This window comes from Procambarus clarkii, chromosome 62 (assembly GCF_040958095.1).
Source record: "Procambarus clarkii isolate CNS0578487 chromosome 62, FALCON_Pclarkii_2.0, whole genome shotgun sequence".
Taxonomy (NCBI): domain Eukaryota; kingdom Metazoa; phylum Arthropoda; class Malacostraca; order Decapoda; family Cambaridae; genus Procambarus; species Procambarus clarkii.
In genome coordinates this window covers 6,472,044-6,496,601 of record NC_091211.1, presented here as the reverse complement: position 1 = coordinate 6,496,601, position 24,558 = coordinate 6,472,044, and the positions used below count along the sequence as shown (strand labels likewise).

General features: G+C 54.4%; 1 protein-coding gene across 2 annotated transcripts in view; it reads left to right on the top strand.

Moving 5' to 3' along the window:
- The window catches only part of LOC123766633 (murinoglobulin-2), a 585,294-nt gene that overhangs the window by 95 nt on the left and 560,641 nt on the right, over nt 1-24,558 (top strand). The window lies entirely within an intron of this gene.

Below are 24,558 nucleotides of genomic sequence, written 5' to 3'. Positions count from 1 at the left end.
GTAAGTCTTCCCTACACGTGTTGCTTAGTTGTAGTAATATATTATGCACCCCATACCCATCCCGCGGGTGGTGGAGGAGGGGTTACAGAGGCACAGAATGGGTTCAGGGTCGGACCCCCGTGGTTCACTTAGCTAAGCAAGTGACACGTTTGTGAAACTTGTCACACAATTTATTTTAATACACACATACATGCATATATACGTATATATATTTCATATACATACAAAAATACATATACACATATCAATAGTATATGACAGAACAGAAATATATGACTGTCAACACAAGACAGAACACGAAACAATGGGTATAACTTGGATATGAGAACATAAAAATGGAAGCAACTGCAGAAGGCCTATTGGCCCATACTTCTTCTTGCTGCTTCCATATTGGTTCGGAGTCTTGAAGTGGGTAGAATATAGTTGTGCATTAATTTACTGTTGGTTGCTGGTGTTGACTGGCTCGACATCAGCGAGGCACTACACATCAAAAAGTCAACACCAGCAATCATTTGCATGTAGGCCCCTCCTAACCACTCCACATACTTCGGTTACCTTGGTGTGTTGTGCAGGCTCCTGTGTCAGGTTAGGTCTGCGCTGGTGGGTTTTGACGGGTTCCTTCAGCATGGATATCCTACCCAATTATCGGGTCGTGGGTGCCGGGTTGTAAACCTGCTCGGACGAGGTGATCCTTGATGGACTTACCTCGCCTCCACGCAATCATTGGTGGATTTCCGGGAAATTCTCCCAAGAGGGGTGGTCACTGTATGTCTCCCTCATCCGGGCTCATTCGTCTGAGAGTTTCTGTTTTAGTTTCCCAGCAAAACCAGGAAAGAACAGGGTAGGAAGGATCCACCTCCTATCCTCCAACCGTGGGGCCAAGGGCCTGAGAAGTTGTTCTCTGGTCTTTCCGCGTAGTTTCTCTTGGGTGTGGTTCAGCGTATCCTCAAAGGTAACCTCTATGCCTAAACATCTCCCATAGGTCGTCTAGCTGAGGGTAGAGGGTTTCGTCCTTGCTGTTTATTCTTTTAAGGTGTAATCCTAGGGAGAAGGGTAATAATTTCTTTAGGGCTAGCGGATGGCATGAGTCGAACTTCAAGTATGTGTGAAGGTTCGTAGGTTTGTAACACGCCTTCGTGTTCAGGTGTCGGGTTGTTTCGTCCACGTATACCGTGGTGTCCAGGAAATTTATTGTGGTGTCGTCGTTCCCAGGAAGTTGCTGCCCTCGGGCTGCTAAAAGGCAATGAAAGATTGCAACCAGATCCATCTTTACGAGAAATGTTCAGGCTATCTAATAAGTTATATCATGCAATCACCTCAAGTATTCATTCATTTGGTATTACTGCATCACTTGTTAATGTATTATGTATCAAATCATCACCGTGTGACAAGGTGCATAAATATATATTAAAGTCCTGAGGGCCACCACAACTTATTACTGCAGCGAGGATAGACCTGAGGGCCACCACACATTATTATTCCGGCTGGGATAGACGTGAGGGCCACCACACATTATTATTCCGGCTGGGATAGACGTGAGGGCCACCACACATTATTATTCCGGCTGGGATAGACGTGAGGGCCACCACACATTATTACTGAGAATGGGATTGACTTGAGGGACAACACACGTTATTACTCAGAATGGGATAGACCTAAGAGCCACCACACTTTATTACTCAAGCAGGGACTGATCTGAGGGCCACCATACCTTATTGCTGCGTCGGGGACCTCAGGGCCACCACACCTTATTACTGCCTCGGGGATAGAGTTGAGAACGACCACACCTTATTACTGCCTCGGGGATAGACTTGAGAACCACCACACCTTATTACTGCCTCGGGGATAGACTTGAGAACGACCACACCTTATTACTGCCTCGGGGATAGACTTGAGAACCACCACACCTTATTACTGCCTCGGGGATAGACTTGAGAACGACCACACCTTATTACTGCCTCGGGGATAGACTTGAGAACCACCACACCTTATTACTGCCTCGGGGATAGACTTGAGAACCACCACACCTTATTACTGCCTCGGGTATAGACATGAAGGCTGTAATAACCCTATCTCTGCTCTCCCCTTCCTCTCCACTCACTACTCCAGCTCAACACTGCTTGCAGCTTAGTATGACCCCTCACTGAACTACAGCGAATATAAACTGAAATATTAAATGGGGGGAAGCAGCAAGAATGGTGGGTTTATTAATTTAAATATAAGGAATAAATAAGAACTCATTAAAACACTGCCACCACCTTCCCGCTAACATACCTGAATATGTCTAACTTATTGAACTCCCAGGAAGGAAAGAACTCAATAATCATGAACTCAAGGGGCAATGAATCTTAGTAAAATGCTTGGGAGTAAAAGTGTAATCTTTACTTTAGTGATTGAGGATTCAAGGACAACTCTAATATCCATAAAATGGAGGAAAACACAGAGGAATTTCTAGCACAGAACATAAAAAACACAAATAGGAATGAATAACACCGCATTAATCAAAGGGAACAGATAACTAAACACAAAATAATCTTAATATACTTTTTTTTACTTAACACACGGCATTGAAATAAAAATATAAAAAATATAGCCTACTCTAAATCCCCACGAGGCAACAGACTGAAAATACTGATATACATGAAAAACTCAGACAAACACATTACCATATTCCTGCAACGGACCAGATGTTGAATAGCTGCCCCACCAGGTCAGTAGACCTGTACACCAATGGAAGCCCCAAGACACACTGACTTTAATATTTTCTTAAACTCTCTCAGAAGGAACAGGCTCCTCCCATTTCTAAATTTTCCTAGGCCCAATAAGCCCCGCCTCTCAAGGCTCGAACCAATGAATACAAATTCTTAATCTAGCCAAAACCCAAACTCTGACTAGCCCCGCCCCCTAGGCCTCACTATCTACACCAATCAAGACTCCTGGCTAGGCTGTAGTCCTGTCCTAAGGTTCTGTTGCCCTTGACAGAAATCTCCAACCGTTCCCACACCCATGAGGCCAAGACGCTGGCTGAGGCCCAGTTTATGGTACCGAGGCCAAATTTGAGACTACGGTTATTGGCCCTGAGTGGACTGCTCCTCGAATTCGTCACTGATTATAGGAAAAGGCAGGGGAGAGGGGAAAGAAGTAGGAGGTAGAGAGGGGAAAATGAGTGGGAAAATGGAGTGACAAACGGAGAGGGCCAAGTGAGGACCTCTTGACTCAGGGTTATGACCAGCGAGGGTGCACTGTGACAAATGGGAGGGATGAAGAAGGGAGGGGGAGGCGAACGAGGGAAAGGAAGGGAAGGGAAGGGAGAGGAGAAAGGGAAAAGGGGTAGGGGGGAAGGGAGAGGAGAAAGAGAAAAGGGGTAGGGGGGAAGGGAGAAGGAAGAAGGGAGAAGGAAGAAGGGAGAAGGAAGAAGGGAGAAGGGGAGAGCCATGATCTGCGCAGATCATCACAGGGCCACCACACCTTATTACACCTTATTGTAAGTTACGGGCTCACCATATCCCGTGCTACTTGGAACTTTTTGTTCCGAGTAGCGAATCTTAAACAACAACAACAACCTTATTACTCAGACAAGGATAGACATGAGGGGCCGCCACACCTTATTACTCCGTCAGGGATAGACCTGAGGGGCCGCCACACCTTATTACTCCGTCAGGGATAGACCTGAGGGGCCGCCACACCTTATTACTCCGTCAGGGATAGACCTGAGGGGCCGCCACACCTTATTACTCCGTCAGGGATAGACCTGAGGGCCGCCACACCTTATTACTCCGTCAGGGATAGACCTGAGGGCCGCCACACCTTATTACTCCAACAGGGATAGACCTGAGGGCCGCCACACCTTATTACTCCAACAGGGATAGACCTGAGGGGCCGCCACACCTTATTACTCCGTCAGGGATAGACATGAGGGCCGCCACACCTTATTACTCCAGCAGGGATAGACGAGAGGGCCGCCACACCTTATTACTCCGTCAGGGATAGACCTGAGGGCCGCCACACCTTATTACTCCAACAGGGATAGACCTGAGGGGCCGCCACACCTTATTACTCCAACAGGGATAGACCTGAGGGCCGCCACACCTTATTACTCCTGCAGGGATAGACCTGAGGGCCGCCACACCTTATTACTCCTGCAGGGATAGACATGAGGGCCGCCACACCTTATTACTCCAACAGGGATAGACCTGAGGGCCGCCACACCTTATTACTGGGCAAGGATAGACTTGAGGTCTGTAACGGGGGCCAGCCTTTAACCTCACTTACTGGTTAAATGCTGGGAGTTTTTAAGTAATCCTACACACACCAGAATTCTGTAGTGTAAACTTCAGTTCAACTCCTCGAGATCTAAACGTTCGATGGTTTCAATATCACGGACCGAGGACACTGTACCTTTCAATGTCACACTGCCAACTCTGACTTAGCCGCCACCACCTGCTACATCTACCCGCTGAGTAATTCCCCCAATTGACAATGAAGCAGGATACCGTTAATTAGGCATAAACCCCGAAAATAGATCCCCAGTTATCAGAAAATGGGGGATAAGATTTACCTTAAGTGCGGAATTAAATCAAAGTACAAAGAGATTATCTGATGTATTAAATAACTGCTTGCAGGCATGCAGAGGTGCTGGTGCCAAGCTTGGGGGCTGGTGCCCAACAACAATGTAAAATAACCGTTGGGGGAAATTTCACGAAACACCATGAATTCTAAACAAGATTTATTAAACAAAGATTATCAATGAAAATAACCAGAAACGCGCCCAATTTGAACACTTCCTAAACATCTGAATACTTACTAAACTGAATATAATCATAACTGAGGCAAATAATTATTGACTACAACAAATAATGTGGATTCTACAACTGCACTCAATCAGACACAGATACCTTAAAATAGCACAGCCAGGCCTAGATGTTCTGCCTCGGCTCCAGGGGAGCAGTCCGCCTCCAGTTGCTACCCAGTCCACACTGATCCATCTCTACACTGACCTCTTGTGTGGCTGATCTTAGCTTAGTTGCCAAATTAATCTTCGAGGATGATTACTAACTAAATTCCTGTACTCGTCACTGAAGGTGACTTATTATTTCAAAACAATTGGGAATTATCTAGATACTTGAGCCAGGCTAATTACAATATTCAGAAGCCCTTGAATTTCACTGATTTACATGAATTAACAAGCCAGTTGGTAGGTACATATTTTCCAAGTAACGAGGTACCATACTATTACTGACGTCAAATGATTCTTTGACAACATACGAGGCTTATTCTTTATTCACAATTTACGTTATTTTAACATATGCTTTTAACTTTTAACTTAAACACGAGTGATTCTTCCTACTATTACTTTAATACATTAGTTATTATCCTAGTTTGAAGACTCGACACAGGGTCCATGTGGCGCTGTTTTCAACAATAAGCTCTAATCCCTCAGGGATCTATGGTCTTATATATTAACAGTTCTACTGTTACAGGATCACCATACCTTATTACTCAGGCGGGAAGGAGCAGCAGTGTCTGAGTCAGTGTATGGTGGTAGCGAGCGGGGAGGAGCAGTGCCTGGGTCAGTGTATGGTGGTAGCGAGCGGGGAGGAGCAGTGTCTGAGTCAGTGTACGGTGGTAGCGAGCGGGAAGGAGCAGTGTCTGACTCAGTGTATGGTAGTAGTGAGCGGGGAGGAGCAGCAACAGTGTCTGGGTCAGTGTATGGTGGTAGTGAGCGGGGAGGAGCAGTGTCTGAGTCAGTGTATGGTGGTAGTGAGCGGGGAGGAGCAGCAACAGTGTCTGGGGTCAGTGTATGGTGGTAGTGAGCGGGGAGGAGCAGCAGCAGTGTCTGGGTCAGTGTATGGTGGCAGCGAGCGGGGAGGAGCAGTGTCTGAGTCAGTGTATGGTGGTAGCGAGCGGGAAGGACCAGTGTCTGAGTCAGTGTATGGTGGTAGTGAGCGGGGAGGAGCAGCAGTGTCTGAGTCAGTGTATGGTGGTAGCGAGCGGGGAGGAGCAGTGTCTGAGTCAGTGTATGGTGGTAGTGAGCGGGGAGGAGCAGTGTCTGGGTCAGTGTATGGTGGTAACGAGCGGGGAGGAGCAGTGTCTGAGTCAGTGTATGGTGGTAATGAGCGGGGAGGAGCAACAGTGTCTGGGTCAGTGTATAATGGTAGTGAGCGGGGAGGAGCAGCAGTGTCTGAGTCAGTGTATGGTGGTAGTGAGCGGGGAGGAGCAGCAGTGTCTGAGTCAGTGTATGGTGGTAGTGAGCGGGGAGGTGCAGTGTCTGGGTCAGTGTACGGTGGTAGTGAGCGGGGAGGATCAGCAACAGTGTCTGGGTCAGTGTATGGTGGTAGTGAGCGGGGAGGAGCAACAGTGTCTTGGTCAGTGTATAGTGGTAGTGAGCAAGGAGGAGCAGCAGCAGTGTCTGGGTCAGTGTATGGTGGTAGTGAGCGGGGAGCAGCAGCAGTGTCTGGGTCAGTGTATGGTGGTAGTGAGCGGGGAGCAGCAGCAGTGTCTGGGTCAGTGTATGGTGGTAGTGAGCGGGGAGGAGCAACAACAGTGTCTGGATCAGTGTATGGTGGTAGTGAGCGGGGAGGAGCAGTGTCTGGGTCAGTGTATAGTGGTAGTGAGCGGGGAGGAGCAGTGTCTGGGTCAGTGTATGGTGGTAGTGAGCAGGGAGGAGCAGTGTCTGGGTCAGTGTATAGTGGTAGTGAGCAGGGAGGAGCAGCAACAGTGTCTGGGTCAGTGTAGGGTTGTAGTGAGCAGGTAGGATCAGCAACAGTGTCTGGGTCAGTGTATGGTGGTAGGGAGCGGGGAGGTGCAGTGTCTGGGTCAGTGTATGGTGGTAGTGAGCGGGGAGGAGCAGCAGCAGTGTCTGGGTCAGTGTCTGGTGGTAGTGAGCAGGGAGGAGCAGCAGCAGTGTCTGGGTCAGTGTCTGGTGGTAGTGAGCAGGGAGGAGCAGTGTCTGGGTCAGTGCATGGTGGTAGTGAGCGGGGAGGAGCAGTGTCTGGGTCAGTGCATGGTGGTAGTGAGCGGGGAGGAGCAGCAACAGTGTCTGGGTCAGTGTATGGTTGTAGTGAGCGGAGAGGAGCAGTGTCTGGGTCAGTGTATGGTGGTAGTGAGCGGGGAGGAGCAGTGTCTGGGTCAGTGTATGGTGGTAGTGAGCGGGGAGGAGCAGTGTCTGGGTCATTGTATGGTGGTAGTGAGCGGGGAGGAGCATCAGCAGTGTCTGGGTCATTGTATGGTGGTAGAGAGCAGGAAGGAGCAGGGTCTAGGTCAGTGCATGGTGATAGTGAGCGTGGAGGAGCAGCAACAGTGTCTGGGTCAGTGTATGGTGGTAGTGAGCGGGGAGGAGCAGCAACAGTGTCAGGGTCAGTGTATGGTGATAGTGAGCGGGGAGGAGCAGTGTCTGGGTCAGAATATGGAGGTAGTGAGCGGGGAGGAGCAGCAGCAGTGTCTGGGTCAGTGTATGGAGGTAGTAAGTGGAGAGGAGCAGTGTCTGAGTCAGAATATGGTGGTAGTGAGCGGGGAGGAGCAGCAACAGTGTCTGGGTCAGTGTATGGTGGTAGTGAGCGGGGAGGAGCAGTGTCTGAGTCAGAATATGGTGGTAGTGAGCGGGGAGGAGCAGCAGCAGTGTCTAGGTCAGTGCATGGTGGAAGTGAGCGGAGAGGAGCAGCAACAGTGTCTGGGCCAGTGTATGGTGGTAGTGAGCGAGGAGTTGCAGTGTCTGGGTCAGTGTATGGTGGTAGTGAGCGGGGAGGAGCAGCAGCAGTGTCTGTGTCAGTGTCTGGTGGTAGTGAGCGGGGAGGAGCAGTGTCTGGGTCAATGTATGGTGGTAGCGAGCGGGGAGGAGCAGTGTCTGAGTCAGTGTAAGGTGGTAGCGAGCGGGAAGGAGCAGTGTCTGAGTCAGTGTATGGTGGTAGTGAGCGGGGAGGAGCAGCAGTGTCTGAGTCAGTGTATGGTGGTAGCGAGCGGGGAGGAGCAGTGTGTGAGTCAGTGTATGGTGGTAGTGAGCGGGGAGGAGCAGCAGTGTCTGAGTCAGTGTATTATGGTAGCGAGCGGGGAGGAGCAGTGTCTGAGTCAGTGTATGGTGGTAGTGAGCGGGGAGGAGCAGTGTCTGGGTCAGTGTATGGTGGTAACGAGCGGGGAGGAGCAGTGTCTGAGTCAGTGTATGGTGGTAGTGAGCGGGGAGGAGCAACAGTGTCTGGGTCAGTGTATGGTGGTAGTGAGCGGGGAGGAGCAGCAGTGTCTGAGTCAGTGTATGGTGGTAGTGAGCGGGGAGGTGCAGTGTCTGGGTCAGTGTACGGTGGTAGTGAGCGGGGAGGATCAGCAACAGTGTCTGGGTCAGTGTATGGTGGTAGTGAGCGGGGAGGAGCAACAGTGTCTTGGTCAGTGTATAGTGGTAGTGAGCAGGGAGGAGCAGCAGCAGTGTCTGGGTCAGTGTATGGTGGTAGTGAGCAGGGAGCAGCAGCAGTGTCTGGGTCAGTGTATGGTGGTAGTGAGCGGGGAGCAGCAGCAGTGTCTGGGTCAGTGTATGGTGGTAGTGAGCGGGGAGGAGCAACAACAGTGTCTGGGTCAGTGTATGGTGGTAGTGAGCGGGGAGGAGCAGTGTCTGGGTCAGTGTATAGTGGTAGTGAGCGGGGAGGAGCAGTGTCTGGGTCAGTGTATGGTGGTAGTGAGCAGGGAGGAGCAGTGTCTGGGTCAGTGTATAGTGGTAGTGAGCAGGGAGGAGCAGCAACAGTGTCTGGGTTAATGTACAGTTATAGTGAGCAGGTAGGATCAGCAACAGTGTCTGGGTCAGTGTATGGTGGTAGGGAGCGGGGAGGTGCAGTGTCTGGGTCAGTGTATGGTGGTAGTGAGCGGGGAGGAGCAGCAGCAGTGTCTGGGTCAGTGTCTGGTGGTAGTGAGCAGGGAGGAGCAGCAGCAGTGTCTGGGTAAGTGTCTGGTGGTAATGAGCAGGGAGGAGCAGTGTCTGGGTCAGTGCATGGTGGTAGTGAGCGGGGAGTAGCAGTGGCTGGGTCAGTGCATGGTGGTAGTGAGCGGGAAGGAGCAGCAACAGTGTCTGGGTCAGTGTATGGTTGTAGTGAGCGGAGAGGAGCAGTGTCTGGGTCAGTGTATGGTGGTAGTGAGCGGGGAGGAGCAGTGTCTGGGTCAGTGTATGGTGGTAGTGAGCGGGGAGGAGCAGTGTCTGGGTCAGTGTATGGTGGTAGTGAGCGGGGAGGAGCATCAGCAATGTCTGGGTCATTGTATGGTGGTAGAGAGCAGGAAGGAGCAGGGTCTAGGTCAGTGCATGGTGATAGTGAGCGTGGAGGAGCAGCAACAGTGTCTGGGTCAGTGTATGGTGGTAGTGAGCGGGGAGGAGCAGCAACAGTGTCAGGGTCAGTGTATGGTGATAGTGAGCGGGGAGGAGCAGTGTCTGGGTCAGAATATGGAGGTAGTGAGCGGGGAGGAGCAGCAGCAGTGTCTGGTTCAGTGTATGGAGGTAGTGAGTGGAGAGGAGCAGTGTCTGAGTCAGAATATGGTGGTAGTGAGCGGGGAGGAGCAGCAACAGTGTCTGGGTCAGTGTATGGTGGTAGTGAGCGGGGAGGAGCAGCAACAGTGTCTCGGTCAGTGTATGGTGGTAGTGAGCAGGGAGGAGCAGCAACAGTGTCTGGGTCAGTGTATGGTGGTAGTGAGCAGGGAGGAGCAGTGTCTGAGTCAGAATATGGTGGTAGTGAGCGGGGAGGAGCAGCAACAGTGTCTGGGTCAGTGTATGGTGGTAGTGAGCGGGGAGGAGCAGTGTCTGAGTCAGAATATGCTGGTAGTGAGCGGGGAGGAGCAGCAGCAGTGTCTAGGTCAGTGCATGGTGGAAGTGAGCGGAAAGGAGCAGCAACAGTGTCTGGGCCAGTGTATGGTGGTAGTGAGCGGGGAGGTGCAGTGTCTGGGTCAGTGTATGGTGGTAGTGAGCGGGGAGGAGCAGCAGCAGTGTCTGTGTCAGTGTCTGGTGGTAGTGAGCAGGGAGGAGCAGTGTCTGGGTCAGTGTATTGTGGTAGTGAGCAGGGAGGAGCAGCAGCAGTGTCTGGGTCAGTGTATGGTGGTAGTGAGCGGGGAGGAGCAGTGTCTGGGTAAGTGTATGGTGGTAGTGAGCGGGGAGGAGCAGCAACAGTGTCTGGGTCAGTGTATGGTGGTAGTGAGCGGGGAGGAGCAGCAACAGTGTCTGGGTCAGTGTACGGTTGTAGTGAGCGGGGAGATCAGCAACAGTGTCTGGGTCAGTGTATGGTGGTAGTGAGCGGGGAGGAGCAGTGTCTGGGTCAGTGTATAGTGGTAGTGAGCGGGGAGGAGCAGTGTCTGGGTCAGTGTATGGTAGTAGTGAGCGGGGAGGAGCAGCAGCAGTGTCTGGGTCAGTGTATGGTGGTAGTGAGCGGGGAGGAGCGGTGTCTAGGTCAGTGCATGGTAGTAGTGAGCGGGGAGGAGCAGTGTCTGGGTCAGTGTATGGTGGTAGTGAGCGGGGAGGAGCAGTGTCTGGGTCTGTGCATGGTGGTAGTGAGCGGGGAGGAGCAGCAACAGTGTCTGGGTCAGTGTATGGTTGTAGTGAGCGGAGAGGAGCAGTGTCTGGGTCAGTGTATGGTGGTAGTGAGCGGGGAGGAGCAGTGTCTGGGTCAGTGTATGGTGGTAGTGAGCGGGGAGGAGCAGCAACAGTGTCTGGGTCAGTGTATGGAGGTAGTGAGCGCGGAACAGCAGCAACAGTGTCTGGGTCAGTGTATGGTGGTAGTGAGCAGGGAGGAGCAGCAACAGTGTCTCGGTCAGTGTATGGTGGTAGTGAGCAGGGAGGAGCAGCAACAGTGTCTGGGTCAGTGTATGGTGGTAGTGAGCAGGGAGGAGCAGCAACAGTGTCTAAGTCAGTGTAAGGTTGTAGTGAGCGGGGAGGAGCAACAACAGTGTCTGGGTCAGTGTATGGTAGTAGAGAGCAGGAAGGAGCAGTGTCTAGGTCAGTGCATGGTGGTAGTGAGCGGGTAGGATCAGCAACAGTGTCTTGGTCAGTGTATGGTGGTAGTGAGCGGGGAGGATCAGCAACAGTGTCTGGGTCAGTGTATAGTGGTAGTGAGCGGGGAGGAGCAGTGTCTGGGTCAGTGTATGGTGGTAGTGAGCGCGGAGGAGCAGCAACAGTGTCTGGGTCAGTGTTTGGTAGTAGTGAGCAGGAAGGAGCAGTGTCTGGGTCAGTGCATGGTGGTAGTGAGCGGGTAGGATCAGCAACAGTGTCTGGGTCAGTGTATAGTGGTAGTGAGCAGGGAGGAGCAGCAACAGTGTCTTGGTCAGTGTATGGTGGTAGTGACCGGGGAGGAGCAGCAGCAGTGTATGAGTCAGTGTATGGTGGTAGTGAGCGGGGAGGATCAGCAACAGTGTCTGGGTCAGTGTATGGTGGTAGTGAGCGGGGAGGAGCAGTGTCTGGGTCAGTGTATAGTGGTAGTGAGCGGGGAGGAGCAGTGTCTGGGTCAGTGTATAGTGGTAGTGAGTGGGGAGGAGCAGCAACAGTGTCTGGGTCAGTGTATGGTGGTAGTGAGTGGGAAGGAGCAGCAACAGTGTCTGGGTCAGTGTATGGTGGTAGTGAGCGGGGAGGAGCAGCAGCAGTGTCTGGGTCAGTGTATGGTGGTAGTGAGCGGGGAGGAGCAGTGTCTGGGTCAGTGTATGGTGGTAGTGAGCGCGGAGGAGCAGCAACAGTGTCTGGGTCAGTGTTTGGTAGTAGTGAGCAGGAAGGAGCAGTGTCTAGGTCAGTGCATGGTGGTAGTGAGCGGGGAGGAGCAGCAACAGTGTCTGGGTCAGTGTATGGTGGTAGTGAGCGGGGAGGAGCAGCAACAGTGTCTGGGTCAGTGTACGGTTGTAGTGAGCGGGGAGGATCAGCAACAGTGTCTGGGTCAGTGTATGGTGGTAGTGAGCGGGGAGGAGCAGTGTCTGGGTCAGTGTATAGTGGTAGTGAGCGGGGAGGAGCAGTGTCTGGGTCAGTGTATGGTAGTAGTGAGCGGGGAGGAGCAGCAGCAGTGTCTGGGCCAGTGTATGGTGGTGGTGAGCGGGGAGGAGCGGTGTCTAGGTCAGTGCATGGTAGTAGTGAGCGGGGAGGAGCAGTGTCTGGGTCAGTGTATGGTGGTAGTGAGCGGGGAGGAGCAGTGTCTGGGTCAGTGCATGGTGGTAGTGAGCGGGGAGGAGCAGCAACAGTGTCTGGGTCAGTGTATGGTTGTAGTGAGCGGAGAGGAGCAGTGTCTGGGTCAGTGTATGGTGGTAGTGAGCGGGGAGGAGCAGTGTCTGGGTCAGTGTATGGTGGTAGTGAGCGGGGAGGAGCAGCAACAGTGTCTGGGTCAGTGTATGGAGGTAGTGAGCGCGGAACAGCAGCAACAGTGTCTGGGTCAGTGTATGGTGGTAGTGAGCAGGGAGGAGCAGCAACAGTGTCTCGGTCAGTGTATGGTGGTAGTGAGCAGGAAGGAGCAGCAACAGTGTCTGGGTCAGTGTATGGTGGTAGTGAGCAGGGAGGAGCAGCAACAGTGTCTGGGTCAGTGTAAGGTTGTAGTGAGCGGGGAGGAGCAACAACAGTGTCTGGGTCAGTGTATGGTAGTAGAGAGCAGGAAGGAGCAGTGTCTAGGTCAGTGCATGGTGGTAGTGAGCGGGTAGGATCAGCAACAGTGTCTTGGTCAGTGTATGGTGGTAGTGAGCGGGGAGGATCAGCAACAGTGTCTGGGTCAGTGTATGGTGGTAGTGAGCGGGGAGGATCAGCAACAGTGTCTGGGTCAGTGTATGGTGGTAGTGAGCGGGGAGGAGCAGTGTCTGGGTCAGTGTATAGTGGTAGTGAGCGGGGAGGATCAGCAACAGTGTCTGGGTCAGTGTATAGTGGTAGTGAGCAGGGAGGAGCAGCAACAGTGTCTTGGTCAGTGTATGGTGGTAGTGACCGGGGAGGAGCAGCAGCAGTGTCTGAGTCAGTGTATGGTGGTAGTGAGCGGGGAGGATCAGCAACAGTGTCTGGGTCAGTGTATGGTGGTAGTGAGCGGGGAGGAGCAGTGTCTGGGTCAGTGTATAGTGGTAGTGAGCGGGGAGGAGCAGTGTCTGGGTCAGTGTATAGTGGTAGTGAGTGGGGAGGAGCAGCAACAGTGTCTGGGTCAGTGTATAGTGGTAGTGAGTGGGAAGGAGCAGCAACAGTGTCTGGGTCAGTGTATGGTGGTAGTGAGCGGGGAGGAGCAGTGTCTGGGTCAGTGTATAGTGGTAGTGAGCGGGGAGGAGCAGTGTCTGGGTCAGTGTATAGTGGTAGTGAGTGGGGAGGAGCAGCAACAGTGTCTGGGTCAGTGTTTGGTAGTAGTGAGCAGGAAGGAGCAGTGTCTAGGTCAGTGCATGGTGGTAGTGAGCCGGGAGGAGCAGCAACAGTGTCTGGGTCAGTGTATGGTGGTAGTGAGCGGGGAGGAGCAGCAACAGTGTCTGGGTCAGTGTATGGTGGAAGTGAGCAGGGAAGATCTGCAACAGTGTCTGGGTCAGTGTATGGTGGTAGTGAGCTGGGAGGTGCAGTGTCTGGGTCAGTGTATGGTGGTAGTGAGCGGGAAGGAGCAGCAGCAGTGTCTGGGTCAGTGTTGGTGGTAGTGAGCGGGGAGGAGCAGCAGCAGTGTCTGGGTCAGTGTTGGTGGTAGCGAGCGGGGAGGTGCAGTGTCTGGGTCAGTGTATGGTGGTAGTGAGCGAGGGGAAGCAGGAGTGTCTGGGTCAGTGTATGGTGGTAGTGAGCGGGGAGGAACAGCAACACTGTCTGGGTCAGTGTACGGTGGTAGTGACCGAGGGGGAGCAAGAGTGTCTAGGTCAGTGTATGGTGGTAGTGAGCGGGGAGGAGCAGCAACAGTGTCTGGGTTAGAGTGTGATGGTAGAGAGCAGGGAGGAGCAGCAACAGTGTCTGGGTCAGTGTATGGTGGAAGTGAGCGGGGAGGAGCAGCAACAGTGTCTGGGTCAGTGTATGGTGATAGTAAGCAGGTAGGAGCAGCAACAGTGTCTGAGTCAGTGTATGGTGGTAGTGAGCGGGGAGGAGCAGTGTCTGGGTCAGTGTATGGTGGTAGTGAGCGGGGAGGAGCAGCAACAGTGTCTGGGTCAGTGAATGGAGGTAGTGAGCGGGGAACAGCAGCAACAGTGTCTGGGTCAGTGTATGGTGGTAGTGAGCGGGGAGGAGCAGTGTCTGAGTCAGAATATAGTGGTAGTGATCGGGGAGGAGCAGCAGCGGTGTCTGGGTCAGTGTATTGTTGTAGTGAGCGGGGAGGAGCAGCCGCAGTGTCTGGGTCAGTGAATGGTGATAGTGAGCGGGGAGGAGCAGCAACAGTGTCTGGGTCAGTGTTTGGTGGTAGTGAGCAGGGAGGAGCAGTGTCTGGGTCAGTGTATGGTGGTAGTGAGCGGGGAGGAGCAGTGTCTGGGTCAGTGTATGGTGGTAGTGAGCGGGGAGGAGCAGTGTCTCGGTCAGTGCATGGTGGTAGTGAGCGGAGAGGAGCAGCAACAGTGACTGGGTCAGTGTATGGTTGTAGTGAGCAGAGAGGAGCAGCAACAGTGTCTCGGTCAGTGTATGGTGGTAGTGAGCAGGGAGGAGCAACAACAGTGTCTGGGTCAGTGTATGGTAGTAGAGAGCAGGAAGGAGCAGTGTCTAGGTCAGTGCATGGTGGTAGTGAGCGGGGAGGATCAGCAACAGTGTCTGGGTCAGTGTATGGTGGTAGTGAGCGGGGAGGAGCAGTGTCTGGGTCAGTGTATGGTGGTAGTGAGCGGGGAGGAGCAGTGTCTGGGTCAGTGTATGGTGGTAGTGAGCGGGGAGGAGCAGCAACAGTGTCTGGGTCAGTGTATGGTGGTAGTGAGCGGGGAGGAGCAGTGTCTGGGTCAGTGTATAGTGGCAGTGAGCAGAGAGGAGCAGTGTCTGGGTCAGTGTATGGTGGTAGTGAGCGGGGAGGAGCAGCAACAGTGTCTGTGTCAGTGTATGGTGGTAGTGAGCAGGGAGGAGCAGCAACAGTGTCTTGGTCAGTGTATGGTGGTAGTGAGCGGGGAGGAGCAGCAGCAGTGTCTGGGTCAGTGTATGGTGGTAGTGAGCGGGGAGGAGCAGCAACAGTGTCTGGGTCAGTGTACGGTTGTAGTGAGCGGGGAGGATCAGCAACAGTGTCTGGGTCAGTGTATGGTGGTAGTGAGCGGGGAGGAGCAGTGTCTGGGTCAGTGAATAGTGGTAGTGAGCGGGGAGGAGCAGTGTCTGGGTCAGTGTATGGAAGTAGTGAGCGGGGAGGAGCATCAACAGTGCCTGAGTCAGTGTATGGTGGTAGTGAGCGGGGAGTAGCAGCAACAGTGTCTGGGTCAGTGTATGGTGGTAGTGAGTGGGAAGGAGCAGCAACAGTGTCTGGGTCAGTGTATGGTGGTATTGTGCGGGGAGGAGCATCAACAGTGTTTGGGTCAGTGTATGGTGGTAGTGAGCGCGGAGGAGCAGCAACAGTGTCTGGGTCAGTGTATGGTGGTAGTGAGCGGGGAGGAGCAGCAACAGTGTCTGGGTCAGTGTATGGTGGAGGTGAGCAGGGAGGATCTGCAACAGTGTCTGGGTCAGTGTATGGTGGTAGTGAGCTGGGAGGTGCAGTGTCTGGGTCAGTGTATGGTGGTAGTGAGCGAGTGGGAGCAGGAGTGTCTGGGTCAGTGTATGGTGGTAGTGAGCGAGGAGGAACAGCAACACTGTCTGGGTCAGTGTACGGTGGTAGTGAGCGGGGAGGAGCAGCAGCAGTGTCTGGGTCAGTGTTGGTGGTAGTGAGCGGGGAGGAGCAGCAGCAGTGTCTGGGTCAGTGTTGGTGGTAGTGAGCGGGAAGGTGCAGTGTCTGGGTCAGTGTATGGTGGTAGTGAGCGAGGGGGAGCAGCAACAGTGTCTGGGTCAGTGTATGGTTGTAGTGAGCGGAGAGGAGCAGTGTCTGGGTCAGTGCATGGTGGTAGTGAGCGGGGAGGAGCAGCAACAGTGTCTGGGTCAGTGTATGGTTGTAGTGAGTGGAGAGGAGCAGTGTCTGGGTCAGTGTATGGTGGTAGTGAGCGGGGAGGAGCAGTGTCTGGGTCAGTGTATGGTGGTAGTGAGCGGGGAGGAGCAGCAACAGTGTCTGGGTCAGTGTATGGAGGTAGTGAGCGCGGAACAGCAGCAACAGTGTCTGGGTCAGTGTATGGTGGTAGTGAGCAGGAAGGAGCAGCAACAGTGTCTCGGTCAGTGTATGGTGGTAGTGAGCAGGGAGGAGCAGCAACAGTGTCTGGGTCAGTGTATGGTGGTAGTGAGCAGGGAGGAGCAGCAACAGTGTCTGGGTCAGTGTAAGGTTGTAGTGAGCGGGGAGGAGCAACAACAGTGTCTGGGTCAGTGTATGGTAGTAGAGAGCAGGAAGGAGCAGTGTCTAGGTCAGTGGATGGTGGTAGTGAGCGGGTAGGATCAGCAACAGTGTCTTGGTCAGTGTATGGTGGTAGTGAGCTGGGAGGATCAGCAACAGTGTCTGGGTCAGTGTATGGTGGTAGTGAGCGGGGAGGATCAGCAACAGTGTCTGGGTCAGTGTATGGTGGTAGTGAGCGGGGAGGAGCAGTGTCTGGGTCAGTGTATAGTGGTAGTGAGCGGGGAGGATCAGCAACAGTGTCTGGGTCAGTGTATAGTGGTAGTGAGCAGGGAGGAGCAGCAACAGTGTCTTGGTCAGTGTATGGTGGTAGTGACCGGGGAGGAGCAGCAGCAGTGTCTGAGTCAGTGTATGGTGGTAGTGAGCGGGGAGGATCAGCAACAGTGTCTGGGTCAGTGTATGGTGGTAGTGAGCGGGGAGGAGCAGTGTCTGGGTCAGTGTATAGTGGTAGTGAGCGGGGAGGAGCAGTGTCTGGGTCAGTGTATAGTGGTAGTGAGTGGGGAGGAGCAGCAACAGTGTCTGGGTCAGTGTATGGTGGTAGTGAGTGGGAAGGAGCAGCAACAGTGTCTGGGTCAGTGTATGGTGGTAGTGAGCGGGGAGGAGCAGTGTCTGGGTCAGTGTATAGTGGTAGTGAGCGGGGAGGAGCAGTGTCTGGGTCAGTGTATAGTGGTAGTGAGTGGGGAGGAGCAGCAACAGTGTCTGGGTCAGTGTTTGGTAGTAGTGAGCAGGAAGGAGCAGTGTCTAGGTCAGTGCATGGTGGTAGTGAGCGGGGAGGAGCAGCAACAGTGTCTGGGTCAGTGTATGGTGGTAGTGAGCGGGGAGGAGCAGCAACAGTGTCTGGGTCAGTGTATGGTGGAAGTGAGCAGGGAAGATCTGCAACAGTGTCTGGGTCAGTGTATGGTGGTAGTGAGCTGGGAGGAGCAGTGTCTGGGTCAGTGTATGGTGGTAGTGAGCGAGGAGGAACAGCAACACTGTCTGGGTCAGTGTACGGTGGTAGTGAGCGGGAAGGAGCAGCAGCAGTGTCTGGGTCAGTGTTGGTGGAAGTGAGCGGGGAGGAGCAGCAGCAGTGTCTGGGTCAGTGTTGGTGGTAGCGAGCGGGGAGGTGCAGTGTCTGGGTCAGTGTATGGTGGTAGTGAGCGAGGGGAAGCAGGAGTGTCTGGGTCAGTGTATGGTGGTAGTGAGCGGGGAGGAACAGCAACACTGTCTGGGTCAGTGTACGGTGGTAGTGACCGAGGGGGAGCAAGAGTGTCTAGGTCAGTGTATGGTGGTAGTGAGCGGGGAGGAGCAGCAACAGTGTCTGGGTTAGAGTGTGATGGTAGAGAGCAGGGAGGAGCAGCAACAGTGTCTGGGTCAGTGTATGGTGGAAGTGAGCGGGGAGGAGCAGCAACAGTGTCTGGGTCAGTGTATGGTGATAGTAAGCAGGTAGGAGCAGCAACAGTGTCTGAGTCAGTGTATGGTGGTAGTGAGCGGGGAGTAGCAGTGTCTGGGTCAGTGTATGGTGGTAGTGAGCGGGGAGGAGCAGCAGCAGTGTCTGGGTCAGTGTATGGAGGTAGTGAGCGGGGAACAGCAGCAACAGTGTCTGGGTCAGTGTATGGTGGTAGTGAGCGGGGAGGAGCAGTGTCTGAGTCAGAATATAGTGGTAGTGATCGGGGAGGAGCAGCAGCAGTGTCTGGGTCAGTGTATTGTTGTAGTGAGCGGGGAGGAGCAGCCGCAGTGTCTGGGTCAGTGAATGGTGATAGTGAGCGGGGAGGAGCAGCAACAGTGTCTGGGTCAGTGTTTGGTGGTAGTGAGCAGGGAGGAGCAGTGTCTGGGTCAGTGTATGGTGGTAGTGAGCGGGGAGGAGCAGTGTCTGGGTCAGTGTATGGTGGTAGTGAGCGGGGAGGAGCAGTGTCTCGGTCAGTGCATGGTGGTAGTGAGCGGAGAGGAGCAGCAACAGTGACTGGGTCAGTGTATGGTTGTAGTGAGCAGAGAGGAGCAGCAACAGTGTCTCGGTCAGTGTATGGTGGTAGTGAGCAGGGAGGAGCAACAACAGTGTCTGGGTCAGTGTATGGTAGTAGAGAGCAGGAAGGAGCAGTGTCTAGGTCAGTGCATGGTGGTAGTGAGCGGGGAGGATCAGCAACAGTGTCTGGGTCAGTGTATGGTGGTAGTGAGCGGGGAGGAGCAGTGTCTGGGTCAGTGTATGGTGGTAGTGAGCGGGGAGGAGCAGCAACAGTGTCTGGGTCAGTGTATGGTGGTAGTGAGCGGGGAGGAGCAGTGTCTGGGTCAGTGTATAGTGGCAGTGAGCAGAGAGGAGCAGTGTCTGGGTCAGTGTATGGTGGTAGTGAGCGGGGAGGAGCAGCAACAGTGTCTGTGTCAGTGTATTGTGGTAGTGAGCAGGGAGAAGCAGCAACAGTGTCTTGGTCAGTGTATGGTGGTAGTGAGCGGGGAGGAGCAGCAGCAGTGTCTGGGTCAGTGTATGGTGGTAGTGAGCGGGGAGGAGCAGCAACAGTGTCTGGGTCAGTGTACGGTTGTAGTGAGCGGGGAGGATCAGCAACAGTGTCTGGGTCAGTGTATGGTGGTAGTGAGCGGGAAGGAGCAGTGTCTGGGTCAGTGTATAGTGGTAGTGAGCGGGGAGGAGCAGTGTCTGGGTCAGTGTATGGAAGTAGTGAGCGGGGAGGAGCATCAACAGTGCCTGAGTCAGTGTATGGTGGTAGTGAGCGGGGAGTAGCAGCAACAGTGTCTGGGTCAGTGTATGGTGGTAGTGAGTGGGAAGGAGCAGCAACAGTGTCTGGGTCAGTGTATGGTGGTATTGTGCGGGGAGGAGCATCAACAGTGTTTGGGTCAGTGTATGGTGGTAGTGAGCGCGGAGGAGCAGCAACAGTGTCTGGGTCAGTGTATGGTGGTAGTGAGCGGGGAGGAGCAGCAACAGTGTCTGGGTCAGTGTATGGTGGAAGTGAGCAGGGAGGATCTGCAACAGTGTCTGGGTCAGTGTATGGTGGTAGTGAGCTGGGAGGTACAGTGTCTGGGTCAGTGTATGGTGGTAGTGAGCGAGTGGGAGCAGGAGTGTCTGGGTCAGTGTATGGTGGTAGTGAGCGAGGAGGAACAGCAACACTGTCTGGGTCAGTGTACGGTGGTAGTGAGCGGGGAGGATCTGCAACAGTGTCTGGGTCAGTGTATGGTGGTAGTGAGCTGGGAGGTGCAGTGTCTGGGTCAGTGTATGGTGGTAGTGAGCGAGTGGGAGCAGGAGTGTCTGGGTCAGTGTATGGAGGTAGTGAGCAGGGAGGAACAGCAGCAGTGTCTGGGTCAGTGTATGGTGGTAGTGAGCGGGGAGGAGCAGTGTCTGGGTCAGTGTATGGTGGTAGTGAGCGGTGAGGAGCAGCAACAGTGTCTGGGTCAGTGTATGGTGGTAGTGAGCGGGGAGGAGCAGTGTCTGGGTCAGTGTATGGTGGTTGTGAGCGGGGAGGAGCAGCAACAGTGTCTGGGTCAGTGTATGGTGGTAGTGAGCGGGGAGGAGCAGTGTCTGGGTCAGTGTATGGTGGTAGTGAGCGGGGAGGAGCAGCAACAGTGTCTGGGTCAGTGTATGGTGGTAGTGAGCGGGGAGGAGCAGCAGCAGTGTCTGGGTCAGTGTATGGTGGTAGTGAGCGGGGAGGAGCAGCAACAGTGTCTGGGTCAGTGTACGGTTGTAGTGAGCGGGGAGGATCAGCAACAGTGTCTGGGTCAGTGTATGGTGGTAGTGAGCGGGAAGGAGCAGTGTCTGGGTCAGTGTATAGTGGTAGTGAGCGGGGAGGAGCAGTGTCTGGGTCAGTGTATGGAAGTAGTGAGCGGGGAGGAGCATCAACAGTGCCTGAGTCAGTGTATGGTGGTAGTGAGCGGGGAGTAGCAGCAACAGTGTCTGGGTCAGTGTATGGTGGTAGTGAGTGGGAAGGAGCAGCAACAGTGTCTGGGTCAGTGTATGGTGGTATTGTGCGGGGAGGAGCATCAACAGTGTTTGGGTCAGTGTATGGTGGTAGTGAGCGCGGAGGAGCAGCAACAGTGTCTGGGTCAGTGTATGGTGGTAGTGAGCGGGGAGGAGCAGCAACAGTGTCTGGGTCAGTGTATGGTGGAAGTGAGCAGGGAGGATCTGCAACAGTGTCTGGGTCAGTGTATGGTGGTAGTGAGCTGGGAGGTACAGTGTCTGGGTCAGTGTATGGTGGTAGTGAGCGAGTGGGAGCAGGAGTGTCTGGGTCAGTGTATGGTGGTAGTGAGCGAGGAGGAACAGCAACACTGTCTGGGTCAGTGTACGGTGGTAGTGAGCGGGGAGGATCTGCAACAGTGTCTGGGTCAGTGTATGGTGGTAGTGAGCTGGGAGGTGCAGTGTCTGGGTCAGTGTATGGTGGTAGTGAGCGAGTGGGAGCAGGAGTGTCTGGGTCAGTGTATGGAGGTAGTGAGCAGGGAGGAACAGCAGCAGTGTCTGGGTCAGTGTATGGTGGTAGTGAGCGGGGAGGAGCAGTGTCTGGGTCAGTGTATGGTGGTAGTGAGCGGTGAGGAGCAGCAACAGTGTCTGGGTCAGTGTATGGTGGTAGTGAGCGGGGAGGAGCAGTGTCTGGGTCAGTGCATGGTGGTTGTGAGCGGGGAGGAGCAGCAACAGTGTCTGGGTCAGTGTATTGAGGTAGTGAGCGGGGAGGAGCAGTGTCTGAGTCAGAATAGGGTGGTAGTGAGCGGGGAGGAGCAGCAACGGTGTCTGGGTCAGTGTATGGTGGTAGTGAGCGGGGAGGAGCAGTGTCTGGGTCAGTGTATGGTGGTAGTGAGCGGGGAGGATCAGTGTCTGGGTCAGTGTATGGTGGTAGTGAGCGGGGAGGAGCAGTGTCTGGGTCAGTGTATGGTGGTAGTGAGCGGGGAGGAGCAGTGTCTGGGTCAGTGTATGGTGGTAGTGAGCGCGGAGGAGCAGCAACAGTGTCTGGGTCAGTGTTTGGTAGTAGTGAGCAGGAAGGAGCAGTGTCTAGGTCAGTGCATGGTGGTCGTGAGCGGGGAGGAGCAGTGTCTGGGTCAGTGTATGGTGGTAGTGAGCGGGGAGGAGCAGCAACAGTGTCTGGGTCAGTGTATGGTGGAAGTGAGCAGGGAGGATCTGCAACAGTGTCTGGGTCAGTGTATGGTGGTAGTGAGCTGGGAGGTGCAGTGTCTGGGTCAGTGTATGGTGGTAGTGAGCGAGTGGGAGCAGGAGTGTCTGGGTCAGTGTATGGTGGTAGTGAGCGAGGAGGAACAGCAACACTGTCTGGGTCAGTGTATGGTGGTAGTGAGCGGGAAGGAGCAGCAGCAGTGTCTGGGTCAGTGTTGGTGGTAGTGAGCGGGGAGGAGCAGCAGCAGTGTCTGGGTCAGTGTTGGTGGTAGTGAGCGGGGAGGTGCAGTGTCTGGGTCAGTGTATGGTGGTAGTGAGCGAGGGGGAGCAGGAGTGTCTGGGTCAGTGTATGGTGGAAGTGAGCGGGGAGGAACAGCAACACTGTCTGGGTCAGTGTATGGTGGTAGTGAGCGGGGAGGAGCAGCAACAGTGTCTGGGTTAGAGTGTGGTGGTAGAGAGCAGGGAGGAGCAGCAACAGAGTCTGGGTCAGTGTATGGTGGAAGTGAGCGGGGAGGAGCAGCAACAGTGTCTGGGTCAGTGTATGGTGATAGTAAGCAGGTAGGAGCAGCAACAGTGTCTGGGTCAGTGTATGGTGGTAGTGAGCGGGGAGGAGCAGTGTCTGGGTCAGTGTATGGTGGTAGTGAGCGGGGAGGAGTAGCAACAGTGTCTGGGTCAGTGTATGGAGGTAGTGAGCGGCGAACAGCAGCAACAGTGTCTGGGTGAGTGTATGGTGGTAGTGAGCGGGGAGGAGCAGTGTCTGAGTCAGAATATAGTGGTAGTGATCGGGGAGGAGCAGCAGCAGTGTCTGGGTCAGTGTATTGTTGTAGTGAGCGGGGAGGATCAGCAACAGTGTCTGGGTCAGTGTATGGTGGTAGTGAGCGGGGAGGAGCAGCCGCAGTGTCTGGGTCAGTGTATGGTGATAGTGAGCGGGGAGGAGCAGCAACAGTGTCTGGGTCAGTGTTTGGTGGTAGTGAGCAGGGAGGAGCAGTGTCTGGGTCAGTGTATGGTGGTAGTGAGCGGGGAGGAGCAGTGTCTGGGTCAGTGTATGGTGGTAGTGAGCGGGGAGGAGCAGTGTCTGGGTCAGTGCATGGTGGTAGTGAGCGGGGAGGAGCAGCAACAGTGACTGGGTCAGTGTATGGTTGTAGTGAGCGGAGAGGAGCAGCAACAGTGTCTCGGTCTGTGTATGGTGGTAGTGAGCAGGGAGGAGCAGCAACAGTGTCTGGGTCAGTGTAAGGTTGTAGTGAGCGGGGAGGAGCAGCAACAGTGTCTGGGTCAGTGTATGGTAGTAGAGAGCAGGAAGGAGCAGTGTCTAGGTCAGTGCATGGTGGTAGTGAGCGGGGAGGAGCAGCAACAGTGTCTGGGTCAGTGTATGGTGGTAGTGAGCGGGGAGGAGCAGTGTCTGGGTCAGTGCATGGTGGTAGTGAACGGGGAGGAGCAGTGTCTGGGTCAGTGTATGGTGGTAGTGAGCGGGGAGGAGCAGTGTCTGGGTCAGTGCATGGTGGTAGTGAGCGGGGAGGAGCAGCAACAGTGTCTGGGTCGGTGTATGGTGGTAGTGAGCGGGGAGGAGCATCAGCAGTGTCTGGGTCAGTGTATGGTGGTAGTGAGCGGGGAGGAGCATCAGCAGTGTCTGGGTCATTGTATGGTGGTAGAGAGCAGGAAGGAGCAGTGTCTAGGTCAGTGCATAGTGGTAGTGAGCGGGGAGGAGGAGCAACAGTGTCTGGGTCATTGTATGGTGGTAGAGAGCAGGAAGGAGCAGTGTCTAGGTCAGTGCATGGTGGTAGTGAGCAGGGAGGAGCAGCAACAGTGTCTGGGTCAGTGTATGGTGGTAGTGAGCGGGGAGGAGCAGCAACAGTGTCTGGGTCAGTGTATGGTGGTAGTGAGCAGGGAGGAGCAGCAACAGTGTCTGTGTAAGTGTATGGTTGTAGTGAGCGGAGAGGTGCAGTGTCTGGGTCAGTGTATGGTGGTATTGTGTGGGGAGGAGCAGCAACAGTGTCTGGGTCAGTGTATGGTGGAAGTGAGCAGGGAGGATCAACAACAGTGTCTGGGTCAGTGTATGGTGGTAGTGAGCGGGGAGGAGCAGCAGCAGTGTCTGGGTCAGTGTTGGTGGTAGTGAGCGGGGATGAGCAGCAGCAGTGTCTGGGTCAGTGTATGGTGGTAGTGAGCGGGGAGGTGCAGTGTCTGGGTCAGTGTATGGTGGTAGTGAGCGAGGGGGAGCAGCAGCAGTGTCTGGGTCAGTGTCTGGTGGTAGTGAGCAGGGAGGAGCAGTGTCTGGGTCAGTGTATTGTGGTAGTGAGCAGAGAGGAGCAGCAGCAGTGTCTGGGTCATTGTATGGTGGTAGTGAGTGGGGAGGAGCAGCAACAGTGTCTCGGTCTGTGTATGGTGGTAGTGAGCAGGGAGGAGCAGCAACAGTGTCTGGGTCAGTGTAAGGTTGTAGTGAGCGGGGAGGAGCAGCAACAGTGTCTGGGTCAGTGTATGGTAGTAGAGAGCAGGAAGGAGCAGTGTCTAGGTCAGTGCATGGTGGTAGTGAGCGGGGAGGAGCAGCAACAGTGTCTGGGTCAGTGTATGGTGGTAGTGAGCGGGGAGGAGCAGTGTCTGGGTCAGTGCATGGTGGTAGTGAGCGGGGAGGAGCAGTGTCTGGGTCAGTGTATGGTGGTAGTGAGCGGGGAGGAGCAGTGTCTGGGTCAGTGCATGGTGGTAGTGAGCGGGGAGGAGCAGCAACAGTGTCTGGGTCGGTGTATGGTGGTAGTGAGCGGGGAGGAGCATCAGCAGTGTCTGGGTCAGTGTATGGTGGTAGTGAGCGGGGAGGAGCATCAGCAGTGTCTGGGTCATTGTATGGTGGTAGAGAGCAGGAAGGAGCAGTGTCTAGGTCAGTGCATAGTGGTAGTGAGCGGGGAGGAGGAGCAACAGTGTCTGGGTCATTGTATGGTGGTAGAGAGCAGGAAGGAGCAGTGTCTAGGTCAGTGCATGGTGGTAGTGAGCAGGGAGGAGCAGCAACAGTGTCTGGGTCAGTGTATGGTGGTAGTGAGCGGGGAGGAGCAGCAACAGTGTCTGGGTCAGTGTATGGTGGTAGTGAGCAGGGAGGAGCAGCAACAGTGTCTGTGTAAGTGTATGGTTGTAGTGAGCGGAGAGGTGCAG